This window comes from Vicugna pacos, unplaced genomic scaffold (genome assembly GCF_048564905.1).
Source record: "Vicugna pacos unplaced genomic scaffold, VicPac4 scaffold_19, whole genome shotgun sequence".
Lineage (NCBI taxonomy): Eukaryota > Metazoa > Chordata > Mammalia > Artiodactyla > Camelidae > Vicugna > Vicugna pacos.
This window is the reverse complement of record NW_027328740.1, coordinates 23,371,134-23,393,690: the sequence shown is the minus strand read 5'-3', so window position 1 is coordinate 23,393,690 and position 22,557 is coordinate 23,371,134. Positions and strand designations below refer to the sequence as shown.

Genomic DNA, 22,557 nt, shown 5'->3' with positions numbered 1-22,557 from the left:
TTTCTTTTGCTAAATTCTTTTAGTATTTGCTTGTGTGGAGATTATTTTTCTATCCTTCTATTCTAAAGTTTAGCCTTGCTTGATATCTTATCTTAGATAACAGATTTCTTTCATTCTGGACTTTGAATATGTCTTGCCACTGCCTTCTGCCTGTTGTATTTGTGTGAGGAACATGTTTAAAAATAAAATATATATAATTATATATATGTAAAGAATACCTACAAATGAAGTTAACAAATACAGAGAAAACATATACTTTAAAAAATAGAAAACATAGATGAAGGAAATTAAAATTGATCCAAAGAAATGAAAAGATCTCTTATGTTAATGATGTGAAACAGTGTGGTTGAAACAACCATACTACCCAAAGAATCTACATTTAATGTGATTCATGTCAAAATAACCATGAGATTTTTAAATTAAATAGAAGAAATAATTTCAAAATTTATATGCAACCACAAAGATCTTAGTTGCCAAAATAATCTTGAAAAAGAGTATTGAATATAATATTGTAAATTTCTCTGTTGTTAAACAGTCCTACAAAACTTTAGTAATTTAAACAACATGATACTGGCTCAAAAACTGACACCAATCAATAGAAGAGAATAGAGCAACCAGATATAATCCCTCTCACCTATGATAAATTAACCTATGAAAAAAGAAGCAAGAGTATTAAATGAAGAAAAGAGATTCTCCTCAATAAGCATTGCTGGGGAGGCTGAACAATTGAAAGATAGATTAGAGTATTTCCTCACATTGTATACAATCCTTAAGCACAGAATATCTTTTATTTATTATGTTTACTTATATTTTTCCACCTGTAATTTATAGATCTATGTTTAGATCTTTTATTTAACTTATCAAATGTATTCCTATTTTATTCTTTTTTGTATAAATTTACACACAATTGATTTCCTAATTTCTCTTCCTGATAATGTGTTGTTACTATATAAAAATGCAATGGATATTTGTATATTGATTTTGTATACAGCAAGTTTACTAAGTTTGTTCATTATTTCTCACAGTCACTGGCAGTGTGTGTGCAGTTTTCTAACTATGTATAATTATGTCATCTATAAAAATTTTACTGCTTGCTCACAAGTTGAATGACTTTTATATTTTTTCTTGACTAGTTGTTCTGGCTAGAACTTCTAGTAGTGTAATATAGGACTTGTTTGTATGAGCTATTTTTTCTTATTACTGTACTAGAGAAAAACCTTCCTGTATGTTAACATTGAACTTGATGTTAGTCATTGGTTTTTCATATACGGATTTTACTATGTTTAGTCATATTCTGTCTACAGCAAATTTGTTAAAAAAATTTTTATAAAAAAGTTAAGATCAGATCCGTGAATAATTTTCCTACATATTTTGAGATTTTTATTTTTGAATTCTTTATTTAACGGATGGTATCACATTTATTGATTTGCGTATGTTAAATAAAATTAAGAATCAGGACTAAATTCAACTTAACTATACTTTATAATACTTATAATATGCCATGACTTCAGCTTCCTAATATTTACTTAGAATGGAATATACACATACTGAAGGAAAAATTTACATAGTAGCTTGAGTGAACATTTATTTATTTAAAAATTTTATCTCTCATTTTGAATTTGGCTTATGTTTAGTGGAATTTATGTCTAAATAAAGAATACAATTTTGGTAGAACTGGCTTTACTACAGTTCACTGATACAGAACCTAGCTATTATTAACAATAAGTGTACAAAACACTTGCCTTAAAATGCTGCATTATACTAACAATGCCAACTCTTTCAGGATGAGAAACATATTGCTTCCTAAAATGCATTATTTGGTCTTTTAAACCCCATCCCACATATAATGTTATTTCTTTGTTTTTGATTGTTTGTTTGCCCCTTAATGGAGGCACTGATTTTTGAACCCATGATCTTCTGTATAAGTTTATATATCAACATCATTTTGGAACACTTAAGAGAAGCCGCAAGAGCATGGACTATAATGATGAGAAGAAAATTTATTACTTCGAGGGACTGAAAAACCTCTGAGTGAAAGAATGGCAAAAGTAAACTTTTATAAGAATACCTTAATAATTTCTCTTTTGTAATTTTAAAGTAGAATACTAAATTACATTTGTTTTACTTACAGCACTAAATTATATTTTCATACAAAAATTACCCCTTTGGGATTTCTTAAATTTGATTCATTATTTTAATCTAGTTTTATTTCATAAATATTTATCATTTATTCTAAAACATACCAAATACACTGATATGTATTCTGCTCATGTTTTGAATAAAGAGCTACTTCTTGTAAAGTAAACAGATAAATAACTACTTCCATTTCCAAATCAAATTAAGTTTCACCTTACTAATTATAATGAAATAGGTATACATTTCCTGCAGAGGTTTTACACAAATTTCACTTAAAATTCCATAACTTTAAAATTATTTTATATATTTTGTGCATTATTTATACTCTGTTCATCAATGTTGTATAAATTTGTGTACAAAAGTATGGAGATTTGTTTTATTTCATAGACCCTAGCATTAATTATTTAAAAAGATTTTCTTGGGGTAATAATTGCAGATCACACTATAAAAAAAGGCATCCTATATGTTTCATTTTAACTGGATGAATGAGAAGTAAACACTGGCTGGATGTTACACTTGACTTGCTAGGAGACCAGTCGTTATGTGATGTCACATCTACTCAAGTTGAGAACCATTGTGATGGCCTAGTAGTTTATCTGTGCAGGCCTGCCAGAGCAGCATATGAAGCTGCAGTGCTCAAAATCATTCAGATTAGAAAAGTAGCTGTAGAAAAAGTTATTTGAGATGGCAAATATTTCTTCAGAATTTCAAGATAGGTCTCATAATGATGGACCAACTGGTTCAGGAAACTCCGGAAGATCTGTATTGTTTGATCCAACAATCTCTGGGGACTTGTCTTGAGGTCTATGATTGAAGTAAGTGATTTTCAGAATTTGTCTGAAGAATCCTTGTTTAAAAGTCCATGTTACACATATTGTGTCTCTGAGCCAGATGAAGATAATGATTTTCGTTCTCTGACATTTCCAAGAAAAATCTGGAAAATGGTTGGGAGTTATCAATTTAAATCCAACTGGTGGGATGATAATGAAACTTCCATAGTGATTGATGAAGTTGTCTTAAAGAAGGAAGTTTTGGAAAGAAAGTCCCCTTTCAGAGTATTTGAAACTGGAAGTATGAAAAGTTTAGTTAGACAGCTTAACATTTATAAGTTTAGGAAAGTGCAGCAGAATTTTTAAAGATCTGCTTGTCTAGCTGACTTTCTAGCAGAAGAAAAAGAAGTCTCTCTTTTAAGCAAGGTATTCAGTAATTGTAGTTACGACTTGGTAACTTATATATAAAATTTTATTTTGTACATCGATCTATGGTAATGTAAATGTAAATCTAGAGTTTGAAAACTGTATAAAACTACAAATGCTAAAATTCTTTATTTTTTCAAAAAATGAGGACAGAGCCTTAAGTATTCAAGATTGTGTGAAACTTTCCTAGCAACTAGGAATCTTACGAGAAATCTAAATAAAGGTATTAAAGCCGCTTTTAAAAAGTGGCTTTCACCGTTACTGCAAATGCTAGCTTCTTAAATTTGAATACTTAAATACTATTTAAATGTGCATATTCCAAATAAGGAATTTCAAAACATAGTCAGCAATGTGCATATTTTGATGATATTATCTTAGCATAGTAAACGTGAAATCTGAGGTTTTGTAGGTTAGGCTTAATTTAGTCTTGTATTTTGGTTTAAAATATTACTAAAATCTTTCTCTTTTGGTTGTAGCTGCAGTTCTGCCATAATCCAAATCTTAAACGAGGCTGTCCCCAGCTTTTAGTGAGAATAAAAAGAAGAATTGGGATTAAAAATGTCTCTCTGGTATCTTCATTGGCTGAAGATTTCAAAAAGAAGCACGTTAAAGCAGGGGGTAACGTGCATAATGATAATTTTGATTTTGTGGTTGACACTAGAGGAGAAAGTGCATTTTTACTTTCTGCAAATTTAAACATGCCTCTAATAAGGAAGCCCTCTTCTAGCCACATAATAGGTGATACAACTACCTTGATCAGAGGTGATTTTTCTCCTCCATTTTCAATGTCAGTTAGATCACCAGAACAATATTGCAATGGATCAACGTGCTTTTTAAATCAGTTGAACACTGCCCACAGGCACTCTCAAAGCAGCTACACTGAAGCAAATGGCCGTGTTGTGAACTTCATTACATTTACAATATCTACTTCTCAGTACAGTACCTTGTCTCCCATACTGAGCAATCATGTTTGACTAATGGTGGAGCCTTCTAATTTTCCATATAGATATCACAACATATCTGCCAATGACGGTCGTTTTTCTCAACTTCAACCAGGGAGCAAACCATGGTTACCAGTGAAATTGATAGCTGATACATCAGCTACCTCTCTTTCAAGGCCAGCTCATCAGCCATCTTCATTTTATGAACGTCATCCTAAACACAACTTATATACCAGAGGACTACCATATTATGCAGGATAACAAAGATTAATATTGATGGTGGCAAATGCCGACAACTATATGCAATTTTCTTATTTGAACGATAAACATACATGTTTACCTGTATTTTCGATATTTTTTTTAAAATAAAGAGTTAAACGGGAGTCTATGATATCATTTAAAGAAAAAGAGATATTTGATTGATATGATCACTTGATGGAACAATATGGGAGTAAATTTAAATAATTTCTTGTAAGCAGGAAGAGAAAATGGAAGAATTTGGAAAAAGACTAAAACATGGAGAGAGGGAAAGTTATTAGTGGTTTCTGGTTCATCCTGGAAAGTATGAATAGTGTTAAGTTCGGATAGGTTGGAACAGAAGATAATGCAGGAACCGGCCCAGGGAACATGGTCTCTATTATGTCATCCCTGGAATCATGAAGGTCACATGATATAGTCTCAGATGGTACATTTAGCATGTGGAAGAAATTAAGAAGTAATTTTATCTATGGTCTTCTTTGTGCTGTTCTCAAAGCATTCCAATTGGTGCTTTCATTTCCTGCCCTAAATATTCTATGCTATAATTTCTAGTCAATACCTTATGTTGCTTTTATTTCCAACCAAGGACAAACTTACATCCTCAGGGTGGCTCTTAATGCCTTTCCAACTCTATGCACACAAACTGAACTTAGTTAAGTCATTCGTTTATAAATCTGGCATCTGACTACCTTGGCATATGTTTATGTTTCACTGTATCTGGAGATACATCCAGGAAAATGCTTGTCATATATGTAAGCTCCAACCTCGCAAATTTTGCTCCAGCTAATCCTTGAACTTATGTTCTCCTATTACCTAATTAGACTTTCCCAGTCTCAGCACAGAAACCACCTCCTCCAGATGTTTTCTGTCTATCCCCCTTTCCTTGTCTAACTTGGATACCAACACAGTAAGCACAGCACATGCCACAGGATGCATTTTAGTATTTAGTGAATGAAAAATACATGTTGACTTTAAGCATAATCTACTTTCCTGAGACAGCAAATCTCTCATGGTTTTCAAACTATTTCATTATTGTCTTTACTCTTCACCACAAACTATCTCTTTTCATAGCCCAAGGACTAGTCACTCAAGACAGTAATTCGAGGTAGGTAAAGGAGACAAAGTATTATTTTCTTCTTAATTCATGCCTCCAGTGGCCTAAAGCATTCAATTCTCATTTGCTGGATTATTTCCTGTCTCTTCATCACCTGCCCACCCATAAGTAGCTGATTCTCTTCCCCATACCAAAAAATATACTGCCTTCTAATTAATTTACTTCTTAGAATCAGAGCTTTATCCAGAAGAGACAGTGTCATTGCAAACATTTAATGCAGGATTATACATCCCACATAAATTGTGCCCCTTCTAATCTTCACACAGGCAGTATCTAAGAGGTAATAGTCCCTTGGTTGGAGTGGTTGTGTTCAGTAACCAAATTGTAACCTAAAATGTGTGGACTAAAAAGAGGTGAGGGTGGTAGTATTAAAAATTTGTCCAACTGCAAGAATATCAAATTTATACAGATATTAGGAAATATAAAATTTTCATGGAAGACTTTGACTATTTCCCATTAATTTAAAATAAATGGTGAACATTTTCAGAATGTGAATTGCCCTGAAATGCTGGAAAATTGTAGGCAAGGTCAGGGAGCCTAAGGCTTCTGCTCACAACCATGCAGCCAGTGTCAGCTGATAAGACTGGAATGGCAACACTGAATACTGAAAAAGTGTCACCAATTGTGAAGAAAGCCTTTGATAATCTGGAGAATGGGCAAATGGGTCAGGTTAAGCTCTAGCAACATCCCACCAATATGATTTTACCAAGAGAAGAAAGGAGCCCACTTGCAGCAGGTGATCTGTGTCTGGACAGCAGTGGTTGTTCCTAAAACAGAAACATCAAGCTTTTATGTTTGTCAGCTCAACTATGATGGTGACTATTTTTTGCTTACATTAGCAGTCTGGGTTTCAGTTGGGCTGGTTCACAGCTAGTTTCGAGCTCTCTTATCACACAGTGGGTCTTACTGTGATCATCATAACAAGGTTCTATACTGATAAGTCAAAAGCTACACTTTACTTTAAAAATTAGAATTCCTAAAGAAGAATATTGTTTGTTTGTCCATCTGTAGTTCTCTACCTGGGAAAACCTAGAGTATTGGCAAATGTACAAAAGTTGTCTGGTGTGTGAAAACTATTCTCTGAGCTCTGACCACTGAATTCTTCCCACTAAATACTACAAATCTGTCTATCACTGTGTGTGTGTGTGTGTGTGTGTGAAGTTGGACTGTTAAGCAGTAACTAAGTTTATCTTAGTTGAGTCATCAGTGAATTATTCCTCTGCTTCTGGCAGAATCTCTGTGAATTAAGAGTTTCATTTTGCCACCAGATTTTCTTCCGATCAGGGAGAGGTAGATTATATTTCTCCCAGTATACTAATTGTTACCTGTTCATTGAATCCCAAGCTAATGCTAGGGCCAAGCCACTGAAACCTTGAATTGGACAGAGGCATATATATTCACCAGTCCCCAGAGCCCAGCACAGGACTGTGTGTCCTTCTTAATTTAAGTTTGTGTCTACTTTGTTTTCTTTTAATTCTCATTGTTGACACAACTTATTTTTTCTTTGAACACCCCTTGACTGATTTATATGGACTGAACCACTGATTTATTTCTTTTAAGCTACAAATTACAATAACATTTCTTTCCTTGGACTACCTGGATTAAAGTGAGCATAGTCATCATTTTGAAAGCAGTCCTCAGTCCTAAAAATGCAGAACCTTTACAGCTCTTTGTCCAGCACTTGAGCCAGAATGTTTGTTGTTGATCTCAGGGATTATCCTCACATTCCCTTATGCAACCATGAGAAAACAGCACATTGTTATCCAAAATCAAGTCTTTGTCAGTATTGCTTTCCCTTTGCAAAACAGTTAAGAATTGTAGGAGTTCTGAGATTTAAACATGCTTAGATTTTTAGAAACCTAGCATTTTCATATTTTACAGATGCTCTCGTGGAGATGAGACTTTTGGTCTGAGACAGTGAACTTTATCACTCACAGCAAAAGCAGCCAGGGTTAATATTTGTATCCATTCCCTAATCTCAGATGAATACACAAAGTGAAATTTTGTTGCCTACAGAAGCAGTGGGCTGTTAACATGAAGAAAGATTTAGGCATTTTAAAACACTATTTTTATTAGTATCTTTATGTATAATTTATTAGAATCACTTATTTATTAGTATCTTTAACTAGGATAATATATCATGACTAAAGATTACTTGCTGCAAAAAGAATCATGAGAAATGACAAGGGAATAAGTGACCATTGACTTTCCATTTTTTCTTCCACTTTTATTGAGATATAATAGGCATAAAACATTGTGTAAGTTTAGGTGAACAGGATAGTGATTTGATTTACAAGTGTCATGAGATAAATATCATAGCAATTTTAGGGAGAATTCTTTATCTCATTTAGATGCAATTTTAAGGAAATACAATTTGTCTTTTGGTTGTGATGAGAAAAATTATGGTCTACTCTCTTAACAACAATGATATTGAACATAAAGCAGTATTAACTGTAATTTTCATGTTACTATGGGGTATCCCTAGAACACGATTCTTTTACAGCTGGATATTTATAGCTTTTGAGTTCATTAATCAAATCCTACTTTCCCAACCCCTGCCTCTGTTCACTACAAATCTAATTTTTTTCTATGTGTATGTTTGTTTGTTATTGAAGTGTACATTAATCTATAACACTGTGTTAGTTTCTCTTTCACAACATACTGTTTGCTGTATTTAATATATTTCATACAGATCACCAAATATATCCAGTTGTGATATGTTGCTATTTAAAGATATTTAATAGTTTTTGGCTATTCCCCATACAGTTCATTTCTTGTCCCTGACTCATTTAATTTGCAACTGGAAAATTTTCTCTCTTAATTTTTTCAACTTTTCTTTTTCTCACCCCATTTCCCTCCTTCTTGTGAACAACCTGTTTCTTTCTATATGTATAACTCCATATCTGTGTTTTTATGTTCATTTGTTTAAAATTCAAATATGAATAAAATCATTCAGCATTGTCATTCACTTCCTGACTTATTTGACTTAGCATATTACCCTCTTGATCAACCCATTTGTTGCAAAAGGCAAGAACTTATTCTTTTTAGAGCTGAGTAAAAACCCATTTTATTTTTATGTGTGTGTATATATATATATAGCTCATATATATATATAAAGTGCGTGTGTATAAATATACATATAGATAAATCTGTACTTAAGATGGGTAGATATAAAAATTATATAAACACAATTTCTTTATCCATCATGTATTGATGAGCAATTAATTTGCTCCTATATCCTGTCTATTGTGGATAATGCTGCAGTGAATATAGGGTTGAATTTATCTTTTCTAATTAGTGTTTTTATTTTCATGGAATAAGTATCCTGATATGTATATGTTGGATTATATTTCATTTTTAATTTTTAGATAAAGCTCCATGTTGTTTTCCACAGTGGAAGCACATATTTACATTCACTCCAGCAGTGCATCAGGGTTGTTTTTCTAACATCCTAACCAACAATTATGTTTGTTATCTTTTTCATAGTAGTCATTATGACAGGAGTGACATAAAATCTCATTGCGTTTTGGACTTGCATTTTTCTGAAGCTTAGTGATGTTGATCGGTTTCACGTACCTGGTGGTTACCTTTCCCAACTGTATATTCATTTTTTGTAATGTGCTTAATGACAATAACTGTCTCATTTCATTTTAAGGCATTCTGTTGTGTGCCATTATTCTGTTTTTTCTGTGCCACTACCATATTATTTTTAATACTGTAGCTTTGCATTAAAGTTTAAAATCAGGGACATAGATGCATCTTCTTTGTTCTTTGTTAAAGTTGTTTGTGTTTTTAGTTTGTTTGTTTTCTTTCCTTTCCTTTTTCTTAGTGATTTCATCTCTTTTCGGTTTACATGTAAATTTTAGAATTATTTATTTTAAGTGTCTGAAAATGCCCATGGTATTTTGATAGGCACTGAATTTAATTTGCGTATTTTGTTGGCTAGTACTATCATTTAAACAATATTTTTTCCTCATCAATGAACACATTATATCCTTTCATCTGTTTGCATTAACTTCAATTTCTTTTATAAATATTTTATAGTTTTCTGAGTACAGGTTTTTTACCTCCTTGGTTGGATACATTTCTTGATTTATTTTTTTTGTAATGCAACTGTAAATGTGACAGTTCCTTCACATTCTCCATCTGTTAGCTTGCTGTTAATGTGTAGAAATGCAAGATTTCAGTGTGTTAGTTTTACATTCAGAAATTTTACCAAATACATTGATAAGCCCTAGTAGTTTTGTGGCACCATTTTTAGGATTTCTGTTTACAGTATGCCATTTTCAAACAGATACTTTTACTCCTTTTCTTAATTAGCTAAATTTTATTTACCTTTATTTTGGATAGCTATGGCTAGAATTTCCATACTATACTGAATAAAAGTGGTAAGAGTGATCATTCTTCTCTTCTTCCTGCTCTTACTGGAGATGCTTCCAGCTTTTAATCAGTGAGTGTCATGTTAGATGAGTTCTTGTCATATAAGTCCTTAACTGTGTTGAGGTATGTTTCCTCATGCCCACTTTGAAGAGAAATATAATCTTAAATAGATACTGAATTTGTCAAAACATTTTATGACTCTATTGAGGTGACCATATAATTTTTATTCTTCAGGTTGTTTGTGTGGTGTATTATACTGATTAATTTGTGGGTATTGAATCACTTTTTCATCCCTGGAATAAAATGGACTTAATCATAATGTATAATCCTCTTAATATATTGTTATATTTGCTAACAATTTAGTGGTGATTTTTGCATCTATGCTTATCAGTAGTATGTAACCTGTAATTTTTTGAGGTATTTGTTCCAGCTGTAGTAGCAATGTGATACAGAAATGTGGGGTAGAAAGCCTCCTTTCCTCTCGAAATTTTTGGAATTCTCTGAGAAGTATAGTTGATAGCTCTTCTTTAAATGTTTGGCAGAAATCACCTGTGAAGATGTTAGGCCTGGAATTTTGTTTCTTGGGAGATTATTTTAAATATTTATTCGATTTCATTAGTGATAATCTGTTCATATTTTATTTATCATTCTATTCTGGAGATTAAGTCTTTCTAAGAAATTGTCCATTTCTTCAAGGGTTTCCATTTTATTCGCATATAATTTGTTGTATCAAATTACGATGCTTTGTATTTCTTTGATATAAGCTGTAATTTCTCATTTATTTCTGAGCTTACTAATCTGTAACTCTTTTTTTGCTCATGTGTCTGGTTAAAGTTTACAAACATTATTTATCTTTCAAAAGCCATTATTTAGATTGATTAAATGTTTATATTTTTAATCCTTATTTTATTTAATTATATTCTGTACTTTCAGCTGTCTTTCCTTCTACTGACAAGTTTTTCTATTATTATGTGACATCTTTTGGTTGTAAGAATATGTTATAAGAGAGAAATGGTTCTTATTTGTATAAGTGGGATTATTTGCTATAAGCATCCCTAGTAATACTGCTTTTGTTACACCCCATGGATTTTGTTTTTGTTGTCATTTTTCTTTATATATTTTTTCTTTGATTTATACAGCAATCCAGTTGTTGTTAATATTGTATAAATTATCCTCCACACTTTAGTATTTTTCTCAGGTTTTTTCTTTAAGTAAATTTCTATTCTCACAGAATACATAAGTTTTTTCACCAAACAAGGAGAAAAATAATAAAATTTATACATACAACTGAAAGACACAAATTTTCTAAAATTATTTTCAAAAATGAACAAAGCTGTGTGTAATACCCTACCTGAGTTTAGAACATATTACAAAGCTACAGTAATCAATACATCAAAATATGGCAATTAAAGAAACACATAGATCAATTGAACAAAATAAAGTGTCAGAAAATAAACCCACAAACATATGGTGAATTAGTGTACAAAGAACAAGGCAAGAGTATACAATAAAAAAAAGGCAGTCTCTTCAACAAGTAGTTCAGAGATAACAGGACAGTACATGTAATTGGAAGATGTAAGAGTACTTCCTTTCATAGTAGAAAAAATGAGATAGAAATGGATTAATTTCCTAAATGTAAAGCCTGAAACTGTACAATTTTTGACCAAGAACATGAGCAGAACTGACTTTGAGATAAATCATAGCAATCTTTATTTTTGATCTGTCTCCAAATTAAAAAAAAAACTAATAGTTACAATTTTTATTTACTGAGGAAAAAATAGATGTACTATGTGATACAAGGATTCTATTTCTTGTATTAGTGTGAAGTGCAAAATCTTTTGCAGAGCAAAGGGAACCTTCAACAAGACATATGATAACTGACAGAATAGAGGGAAGAATTTCACACAATGGGACCAACAAGATGTTAATATCAATAATATATATATAGCATATTAGATTCAATATTTAAAAATAAAGTCCCCAAATTAAAAACAGTTAAACAATTTTATGGGAACTTTTCAAAAACACACATGTGGATGATTTTCATGCTCATAAAAAGAAAGACAACTTTGCTATTCATTAGGAAAACATAAATCCAAACCAGAATGAAACATAATTTTACAGCAACCAAAATGGCAATTAACAAAATGTCTACAAATGACAAACATTAATAAGAATGTCGATAAGATGGAATCCAGGTACACTGATGGTGAAAACGTAAATAGATGCATCCACTATTATAAAACTGTGGACAGTGCTCAGAAAACTGGAAATAGAAGCATTATCTGTTGCAGCAACTCCTGTTTTTGGTATAAATCTGAGAAAAAATGAAAAGATTATCTTAAAAGATATATTACCCCAAATGTTCTTAACATCATCATTTATAGTAGCCAAGGGTAGAAGCACAACTCAACTGCCCATCAACAGATGATTGACTGAAGTAGATGTGAGATATTGATAACATAATAAATACTTCATCATTGTACATTAAAAAGTAAAATTCTGCCATTTGGAACAATGTGACTGGACCCAGAGGGTGTTGCATATAGGAAAATAAGTCATACAGGGAAAAACACTCTATGTTGTCACCTAAATGAGGAAAACAAAAGTATAAGAGAAATAATCATTAAAAAACAGAAAAAGAATGACATATATATGTGTAGTGTACCAAGTAGTGGTTTCCTGTGGGGAAAGGGAAGAAGGATGGAGAACACAGAAATGTGCAAGGTACAAAAAGAAATTAGAGAACTGAAAGGGCTATATTTACAGCATGGAGAATTATTTTAATAATTTAATTGATTTTAAAGAGATTATAGGGATATATTTTAGTAAAATGTGCATGTAGGTTGGGAAAAACATTGAAAAAAATAACCCAGGAAAATCAAAATATTTTGTAGTACTATGATATTAAGGGAGGTGTTTTGTTCATTTTCTTTATTGTTCTTATATGTCCTAATTAGAATTTAAGCTTTTAATTGAAAAGGTATATACTTTTAAAAGTGACATAAGTTTAAAATATTTTTGTCTCTCCCCTTATATCTACAGTCATTAAAACGTTCATATCTGAACAAAAATAACTAAAACACAAAACAATACTCCAGAACGCATGTGAACAGGTGAAGTTTGGTGGACTAAAACACACAAAGGAGGCTGAACTGAGGAAATAGCAGATTTGGTGTCTGCAACCAAGGCCACCTGAATAGGATATCTGAGTCCACAAGTTCAGAGAACGCAGTAGAAACAGAGTTTCAGTGGTTCACAGCTTCAGCCTCCAACTGTACCAGTACTCATGATCACAGGTAACTAGGAGGGAGCCACAATGGAGACAGAATTTCCATCCTTCAGACACTCAGACATTTATGAAACTGTCCCTACTCCCCATTCATAGTGGTGGAGACAATTTACCTTGCAACACTGGACATGGCAAAGGCACTTGTATGATTCCAAATACCCATCTGTCTTTACAAATTTCCTCAATGTGTACACTGATTCTCAAGGGATATCAGATAAAAGGAAGGGTTCTCCATCCCAGTGACAACAGCGGCATTAATTACCGGAAATTTCTAAGAAGTGACAATGAAAGCACATCTTTTATCCAGACAGTAGCGACTGGAAAGTGCTATTTTGAAATATTATCAGAGGTAGCTCAGGTAAGTAAAATGAAAAATTGTGCAATATTGCAAGCTACCAGAAAATGTAAGCAAGGACTCCAACTCCCAATCTGTTATTAAGTGTCATCAGAGCAATAATTTATCAAGATCATGACCAATCACAGTAACATTATAGGGCACGCTAACTCACAGATAGACACACACAGACACTGAGACAGACACAGACACACATGCACACACACACGCACCTGCACACACACACACACACAATGTCAACCCTGCAGCAAACAAACTTCAAGCCATGATATATTGCTATATAACTAATAGAGAATCCAAATAGGTGTCATACAGAAACTCAATACAAAATACATAACTAAGAAAGCAGTTTAGTGAGCTCAGGAATAAATGAAATGATAATAAGGTATACATTACCTAAGAGACTGAAACTATAAAATAACCAAACATTACTGGAGGACCAGGAGAATTTAATAAATGAGATGAAGAATGCAACAGAAAGCATTGGAAGTAGACTGTCTTTGTGGAAGAGAGATTAGCAAACTCACCAATACAAAACTAGAAATGATAGGAGAGGGCAGAGATTCAAGATATTAAAAAGTGAGGAAATTCTACAGTAGACATCAGACTTCCTCAGGAAGTGCACATTAGAGTGTAACCCTGGAGAGAGAAGACAGAAGGCAGCTGATGGTTTATTTAAAGAAGTAATAGTCGATAACTTCCTTAACCTGTGTAAGGAACTGACATACAAGTCTGTGAGCCAAAAAAAACCAATAAATTTAAGACAAAGGGACCTCCTTCAGGATACGTTATATGCAAATTGGCAAGTCAATGAAAGAGTAAAATTTTAAAGGCAGCCAAAAATGTTATGATAATCTACAAAGGAACCACCATTAGTCTATCGGCAGAATTCTGAGCAGAAAACATATGCCAAGGGTAAATAAAATTGTATTTTCAAACTACTGAAATAAGAAATCACTCACCCAATAATACTTATACAGTTATCACTCAGATATAAAGTGAAAGTAAAGACTTTAACAGACAAACAAAACCTGAATTAGATGAAAAATCAAAACCGAGACATCTTATAAGAGGTGTAGAAAAGAAGTCTTCTAAGAAATATAAAATGGCAGAAATATGCAAAACATTGAACAAAATTCTAAGAAGAGTCCATGAGAAAGTTGCAACTTTTTTTTTGGTTATGTTATTAAATGCTACTATACTATATGGATTAAAGAGAGAAAAATAAGAAATCAAGGGCAATAGATATAGATGCTTCAAACTAGTATCATGTTCAGAAGTTTAAAAGAAATAATTTGAAACAGAAATTATAAAAAGTAAAGAGTAAAACAAAACAATATTTAAGGAAGATTCTATCAACGGAGAAAGGACTAAATTATACATAATATGTTTTATTTTTAATTGAAGTACAGTAGATGTATAATATTGCATAGTTTCAGATGTACAGCATAGTGATTCCAACCACTTTGTAGATTATATTGCATTACGAATAATTACAATAATTGTAACATAAAATTATTTTAAGCTATTGTGTTTAATTCCCTAATCTATACAGATTATCCTTGTTGCTTCTCTACTTAATATATACTACTTTGTATCTGTCAATGTTGTACCATTAAATTCTCTTTCCCTTCCACTTTGGTAAATATAAATTTTTCCCATATCTTTGAGTCTGCTTAAGTCTTGTCTATCTAATCTCTTTTCCTCTCCATCATGTCTCTATCTATCTCTCTATCTCTCTCTATCTATCTATTATCTATCTATCTATCTATCTATCTATCTATCTATCTATCTATCTATCTATCTATCATTTATCTATATATCTATTTATCATGTATCTATGTATCTATACTTCTATCTATTTATCTGTCATATATCAATAAATAGCTATAGATAGATGTACACAGATATTTGATATTCTTTAGATTCCACAGATAAATTAAATTATATACTTTTGTCTTTGTCTAAGTTAATTCACTAAGCACAATATTTACTAGGTCCTTTCATGATGCTGAAATAGCAATGTGTTATACTTTTTCATGGCTGGGAATTATTCCATCGCATATGTATAGAAACATCATATCTTCTTAAGTCCATAGTCTACTGTGGACTCTTGGATTGCTTCCATGTCTTTCATATTATAAACAGTGCAGTTGTGAACATCGGTTCTTCTCAGTTTAGGGGGTTTTCCCCAGATTTTTCCTAGGAGAGTTATTACTGGGTCATATGGTAGTTAACTTTTTAGTTTTTAAACAAATTTGAATAATTTTTTCCTTAGAAGTTGTACAAATTTACATTCCTACCAAGAGTATACAAGAGATTTCTTACCTCCACATCGTCTCCAAAACTTACTATTTGTAGACTTTGATAATAGCTGTTTGACCAGTGTGAAGTGATACCTCATTGTTGTTTTGATATGCAATTATGTAATAATTAGTAATATTGAGAAATTTTATCACTTTCCTTTTACTCATCTGAATGTTTTCTTTGGAAAAATATTAACTCAGGTACTCTTCTTTTGTTTTTGATTGGGTTTTTGTTTTTCATCTTGAGCTGTGTAACCTAAATCCATGTTATATCTATTAACCTACATTTATTAACCCCTGGTCACTTGCATTGTTTGCAAATATGTTCTCCAATTACATAGGCAATGTTTTCATTTCCTTGATAGTGTCCTGAGCTGTGCAGAAATTTTCAAGTTTGTTTAGGTAACACTTGCTTACTTTTGCTATTATTTCTTTTACCTTAGGAGACTGATATAAGAAAATATTCCTATGATGTATATCTAATAGTGTATCACCTATACTCCCTTCTAGCACTTTTATAGTATCAGGTCTTACATGTAGGTCCTTAATACACTTGGAATTTATTTTTGTATAGGATCTCAGGGAAAGCTTTCATTTCACTGTTTTACATGTAGATGTCCAGATTTCCCAACACCATCCATTGAAGTGACTGTCTTTTCTCCATTGTGAACTCTTGCCTCTTTAATCATTGATTCATTGCTCATAGGAGTGTGGAATTTTTTCTAGGCTCTCTATCTCTTTTTATTGATTATATCTCTGTGACAATGCCATACTGTTTTTATTACTGTAGGTTTTTAGTATAGTAAGGTATCCAGGAGGGTTATACCTAAAGATTTGTTGTTTTTTCTCAAGATCATTTTGGCAATTTTTAATGGTTTCATGTAAACTTAGAGTCATTTATTTTCTCGTTCTGTGGAAAATACTACAGCTTCGTAACAGTAATTGCACTATATCCTTAGGTTCCTTTGTGTAGTACTGTCATGTTAACAATATGAACTCTTTCAATCCAAGAGCACAAGACATCTTTCCATTTCTTAGAATCATTTTTAATTTCTTTGTCAATTTTTTTATAATTTTCAGTGTGTAGATTTTTCACAAATGTGGTTACATTTATTCCAAGATATTCGGAGGAATGGGGTTTTAAATATTATTGCTTTCAACGTCCATTTTATGGTATCTCATGATTACTGTGGACAAATGCAAGAGACGTCTTTACATTAATCCTGTACTCTGTTCCCTTGATGAAATTATTTTTTGTTCATAATAGTAAGTGTGGAGCCCTTAGGACTCTCTGTGTAGATTTTTATGACTTCAGTACTGGTGATGATTTTGCCTCTTTCATTCCATTTTGTGTTTCTATAATCCTTTTTCTTTTCCTTTTCCTTTCTTCTATTACAATTGAACAGAAGTGGTGAGAGTAGGAATCCTTGTCTTGTTCCCGAATTTACCCAGAAGGCTTTCTGCCTTTCCCCTGAGTAATATAAATTGTTATAAATGTCCTTTAGTATGTTGAGAAATGTTCCCATTGTACCTACTTTCATGAGAGTTCTGATGATGAATGTATGTTGAATTTTGTCAAATGCTTTTTCTTTGTGTATTGACATGGTTTTGTGAATTTTGTCCTTCTTTTATTAGATATGTGTCATGCTGCTTGACTTGCGTATGTTGAACCGTCCTTGTGACTCTGGAAGGAATCCAACTAATCATCATGTATAATCTTTTCTATGTATTGCTGGATAAATTTGTTGAAGTTTTTCGAGGATTTTTGAATCTCTATTCATCAAGGGTATTGGATTTTCATTTTCTTTTTTTGGGGGGGGGATTGTCTTTGACTGGTTTTGTTATAAGGGTAATGGTGGCCTCATGGAATAACTTTGGGACTTGTCCTTCCTCCTTCATTTCTTAAACTAGTTAGGGGGAAACGGGTTTTAGTGAAGCAATCCAGGCATTTTGTTTAAAGGGTGTTTTTAAAATTATAAAATTTAGTTAACTTATACTGATTGCTCTATTCAAGTTCTCAGTTTTCACTTTATTCAGTCTTGGCAGGCTGTACGTTTTTAGAAATTTGTCCATTTCTTTTAGGTCATCCTGTTGGTTGTCACGTAACAGCTTATAGTGCTTTCATAATCTTTTTTGTATTTCTATAATATCAGATATTCTCTCTACTCTTTAATTTCTCATTTTGTTTGTGTGCAGTCACTGTATTTCTTGATAAGCCTGGCTAAATGCTTTCCTGTATGTTAATATTTTAAGAAAAATTAAAGCTGTTGATTTTATGATTTGTAATTTATTTTTCAATTTTTTATTTATTTTCAACCTAATCATTAAAGATTTCTCGTTCTACTGCATTTGGGTTTTGTTTGTTCTTCTTTCTTGTGATTTTGGGTGGTATGCTTGGACTTTTGTATGGGGTCTTTCTTGTTCCTTGTAAAAGGCTTCATTTGTTCTCAGTTTACCTCGTAGATTTGTCTTTGTTGCATCCCATACGTTTTATGAAGCTGTGTTTTCATTGTAATTTGTCTCCAGGTATGAATTTATTACTCCTTTGATTTCATCATTGAACTTGTTTTATTGTATTTTTTTAAAAGATGTGGTTTTACCTCATGTTTGTGTTTTCCTATTCTTCTTTCGAGAGTTGAGGCAAAGCTTCATACTTTTGTGTATGGAAAAATACTTGTTATAATCTATATTTGCTTAAAATTCCTGAGGCTTATATCATGTGATAATATTTGATTAATTCCTTAGAGAACATCCTGTGCATACTTGAAATGTTTATATGTTCTGCTTTTCTAATGCAGTGTCCAATATCTCAGTTAGGTTCAAATGATTTAATATGCAATTAAGACCTCTGTTTTCTAACAGATATTCTTTCTGAATGATCTGATCATCAGAACAGTGAGGTGTTAAACTCATCTACTATTATTGTTTTATAATGAATTAATTCTCTCATGTTTACTAACATTTCTTTTTATATTTAGGATCTATGCTTTTGGGCCATATTTAATTTAATGAGCATAATTCCCAAATTTTTTTCTTGATGTATTTTTCTTTATATAATCTCATATCTCTTTCATTTTGGCTTTTATTTTAAAACGTATTTTGTATGAGTTGAGCATTGCAATCTGCACTTTCCTGTCAATTCCATGGAATATCTTTTCCATTTGTTTCCAGACTATGTTTATCTTCCACAATAAAGTGAGACTTTTTGGGGTGGAGGCAAAGATGGTGGAGCAGAAGAATGCTCGTAGCACACCCTTTCCCACAAATGCACCAAGACTCACATCCACAGACCCACTCAGCTAACCAGAGAACCTGCAGAACTGTGACAGAACATTGTCCTCTTCAATAGATAAAGATGCAAAAAATCTGGTAGGAGAAAAGGAAGAAAGAAAGAAGAAAAGGCAAAACAGAGTGGGACAGGTACCACGGGTAGGGAGCAGCAAATAAGTACAGGTACTCATTCACTGTGTCTCCCCTCTCCAACTGAGAGATCGGCATGACAGAGGGGGCGCCTCCAAGGCTTGGACCTGTACAATGTATAAGTTGACTGACAGAACTAAGATAAACAGGTACAGAGGATCCCTGTGAGACCCAGCAAATGATGCAGTTTGAAGCTGGAGACAGGGCCATGCTGCCCGAGCTGGGTGGTTGATGTGGATGGTTGCACTGTGGCAGCACAGGTGAATGGAGAGCATTTTGTGCCATGGCAGTGGGTGCACAGGGCAGAACAACCTGGTCTCTTCATAAAACAACAGTGCAGATGTGCACAGTGGGGGGAAGGGTGCATTCCCCATCTCTGAAATTCCTCGAAAGTTTGTAGGTGAAGAGAGCTGGGGCTCAGACCCAGCCACCATAGCTTCTGGTGCTTTGCACCCAGCTGGCAGTGGGGGCAAAACTGCATCTACACCTAAGGACTTAGCAGCCTCAAGGGCCAGATAGAGACCTGACTACAGCCTGAGGCACATAGGATAATACTGTAATGGTTCCTCAGGGAACTTGTCCGCCAAGACAACAAGGAGCTGGATTTTGGCCCAGACCATGGACAGGGGAGTTCCACAGTCTTCCCCGAGCCCACTTCCAATGTGCAAGCCTGCGGCAGAGCATACAGGGGCACAGAGCAGCAGAGTGACCGGCACACATAGAGGGCGGGTGGCACCCCATGTTTTGGGCTGGAATGCAGCCCCTGACCATGGTGCTGGGAGAGGGCATGATGCCCAATCCTGCCTGGTCATTCTGCAACATCTGACTTTAGCATCGGGTGGGGCAGTGACAAGCCAGCCCATGGTAAAGAGAGCTGCACCTGAAGCAGTGTTGGGTGTTGGAGCGATCTGCTTGCTGACATGCCCTGGGAGCAGCACACATGAGGGCTCCAATGGAGGGCATCTGGAAACAGCAAGCTGAGCTTCCAAAACATGATGAATACAGAAAGATTTCACATTTAAAGTACACAGTCTCCAGGAGGACACTGACCACCTCCTCGTTTTAATGTGTTTTAACCGGTTCCATTCTCTATTACCCTCCTAACTTCTACTTCTTATGCAATTATATTTACCCCCATTTTCATCCCTTTGAAATTTTTAAAAATAATTTTATTATTATTATTTTTCAAAACTCTGCTTCAACCTGCTTTTCTATTATTCATTTTACAATGTCTTCAAAGCTTTATTTCTCCCTTCTTTAAAATTCTTTATATCTCTCTCTCTCTATTCTGTTTTGTAAGTTGTATTACTACATAAGCATAAGGTAGATAAACCCCTTTAGGGCAACAGTAGATAAATGATACACCAGAAACCACAGTGCCAGAGAGGTAGGAGCAAGAAGAAAGATCAGAGAAACCATTCCCAATTAAAATAACAGGAGAAATACTCTGAAAGGACGATCAGTGAAATAGACAAAGATATCTTAGTAGATCAAGATTTCAAAAAAGGAGTGATCAAAATACTGAAGCAAATAAAAGAGAGAGGGTTTAGAGATATAAAATATGTCAAAAATGAAATGGAAGCTATAAAGAAGAGCCAAGTAGAATAGGTAAACCCATTAACTGAAATGAGGAATGATCTAAATGCATCGCAAAGCTGACTAGATAACAGAGAGGAACGAATTACTGACTTTGAAGGCAAGACAATAGAAAGCTTCCAATCAGAAGAGCTATAAGAGAAACAATGAGAAACAAATGAAAAAAGCATAAGGGACCTATGGCAGAATAGAAAGCATGCCAATCTTGGCATGATAGAAGTCCCAGAATGGGAGGAAAGATCAAAGGGGATTGCAAAGTTGTTTGAAGAAATCACGACTGAGAACTTCCCACACTTAAAGAAGGAATCAGATATCCAAGTACAGAAAGCTCAGAGTGTCCCAAACAAGAAGAACCCAAATACACCCACACAAAGACATATAATTAAGATGGCCAGAGTCAGGGATAAAGAAATAATCCTTAAGGCAATAAGAGCAGGGCAAACAGTGAGTTACAAGGGAATCCCCATAAGGCTCCCAACTGATTTCAATACACAAATACTACAGGTCACAAGGGAGTGGCAAGATATATTCAAAGTCCTGAATGAAAAAAATTATATACTTTGACCAGCAAGGCTATCCTTATGGTAGAAGGAGACATAAATTATTTCACAGAGAAGAAAAAGCTACAAGAGTTTACAACACTAGACCCATGCTAAAAGAAATATTGAAAATTCTTCTCTAAAAAGAAAAGAAGCAGGAAGATACAGAAATGTGAAACTCACAGCTAGAAAGGTGATAAGTCATAAATTACAAATAAAATAAACACAAAATTTTAAAACAAGACAAACAAATCATTGAGAATGGGAGAGGGAGGCAGGAAAACAGAGAATTTTTTTTTTTTTGGTCTTTCATTTTAAATTTTTTTTTTCTCGGTAGGATGGTTTGAGATCAAGTTACTATCAGTTTAATAAAAGCTGTTATAATAATGGTCTAAAAGACATATAAATAGAGGTAACAAGAAGACAATCCTTTTCAGGGAGTCAGTAAAGCTATATAAAATTCATGTTAATACAAAGGAAAATTACCAGACCATAAAATGAAGATGAAAGGAAAAAAGAGGAAATACTAAATCAACTGAAAAATAAGGTGAAAATGGCAATAAAATCAAACCTATCATAAATTAATGTAAATGTTAATGGACTAATTGTTCCAGTCGAAAATAATAGAGTGGCATGCTGGATAAAAAAGCAAGAAACTTCAATATTGTGCATACAAGAGACCCACTTCAGAGAGAAGAACACATATAGATTGAGAGTGAAACGATGGAAAAGGGTATTCAATACAAATGGAAAAGCAAAAAAAGCAGGTGTTGCAGTACCCACTACTGACAAAATAGTCTTTAAAACAAAGGCCATAAAGAAAGATAAGGAAGGACATTTTATAATGATTCAATGAGTGATACAAGATGAGGATAACACACTCGTTAATACATATGCACCAAATAGAGGAGCACCTAAGTACATAAAATAATTACTAACAGATATAAAGTGGGATAGTTATGGGAATCTAATCACATTTGGAGATTTCAACACTGCATTAATATCACTGGACAGATCACTGAGA

General features: G+C 33.3%; 1 long non-coding RNA gene across 1 annotated transcript; it reads left to right on the top strand.

Annotated features, from left to right (window-relative positions):
- Positions 1–2,726: 2,726 nt before the first annotated feature.
- Positions 2,727–3,893, top strand: LOC140693319 (uncharacterized). Its single transcript, XR_012069039.1, has 2 exons — positions 2,727–2,951; positions 3,809–3,893. It is a non-coding gene; the product is annotated as an uncharacterized lncRNA (long non-coding RNA).
- Positions 3,894–22,557: the final 18,664 nt, after the last annotated feature.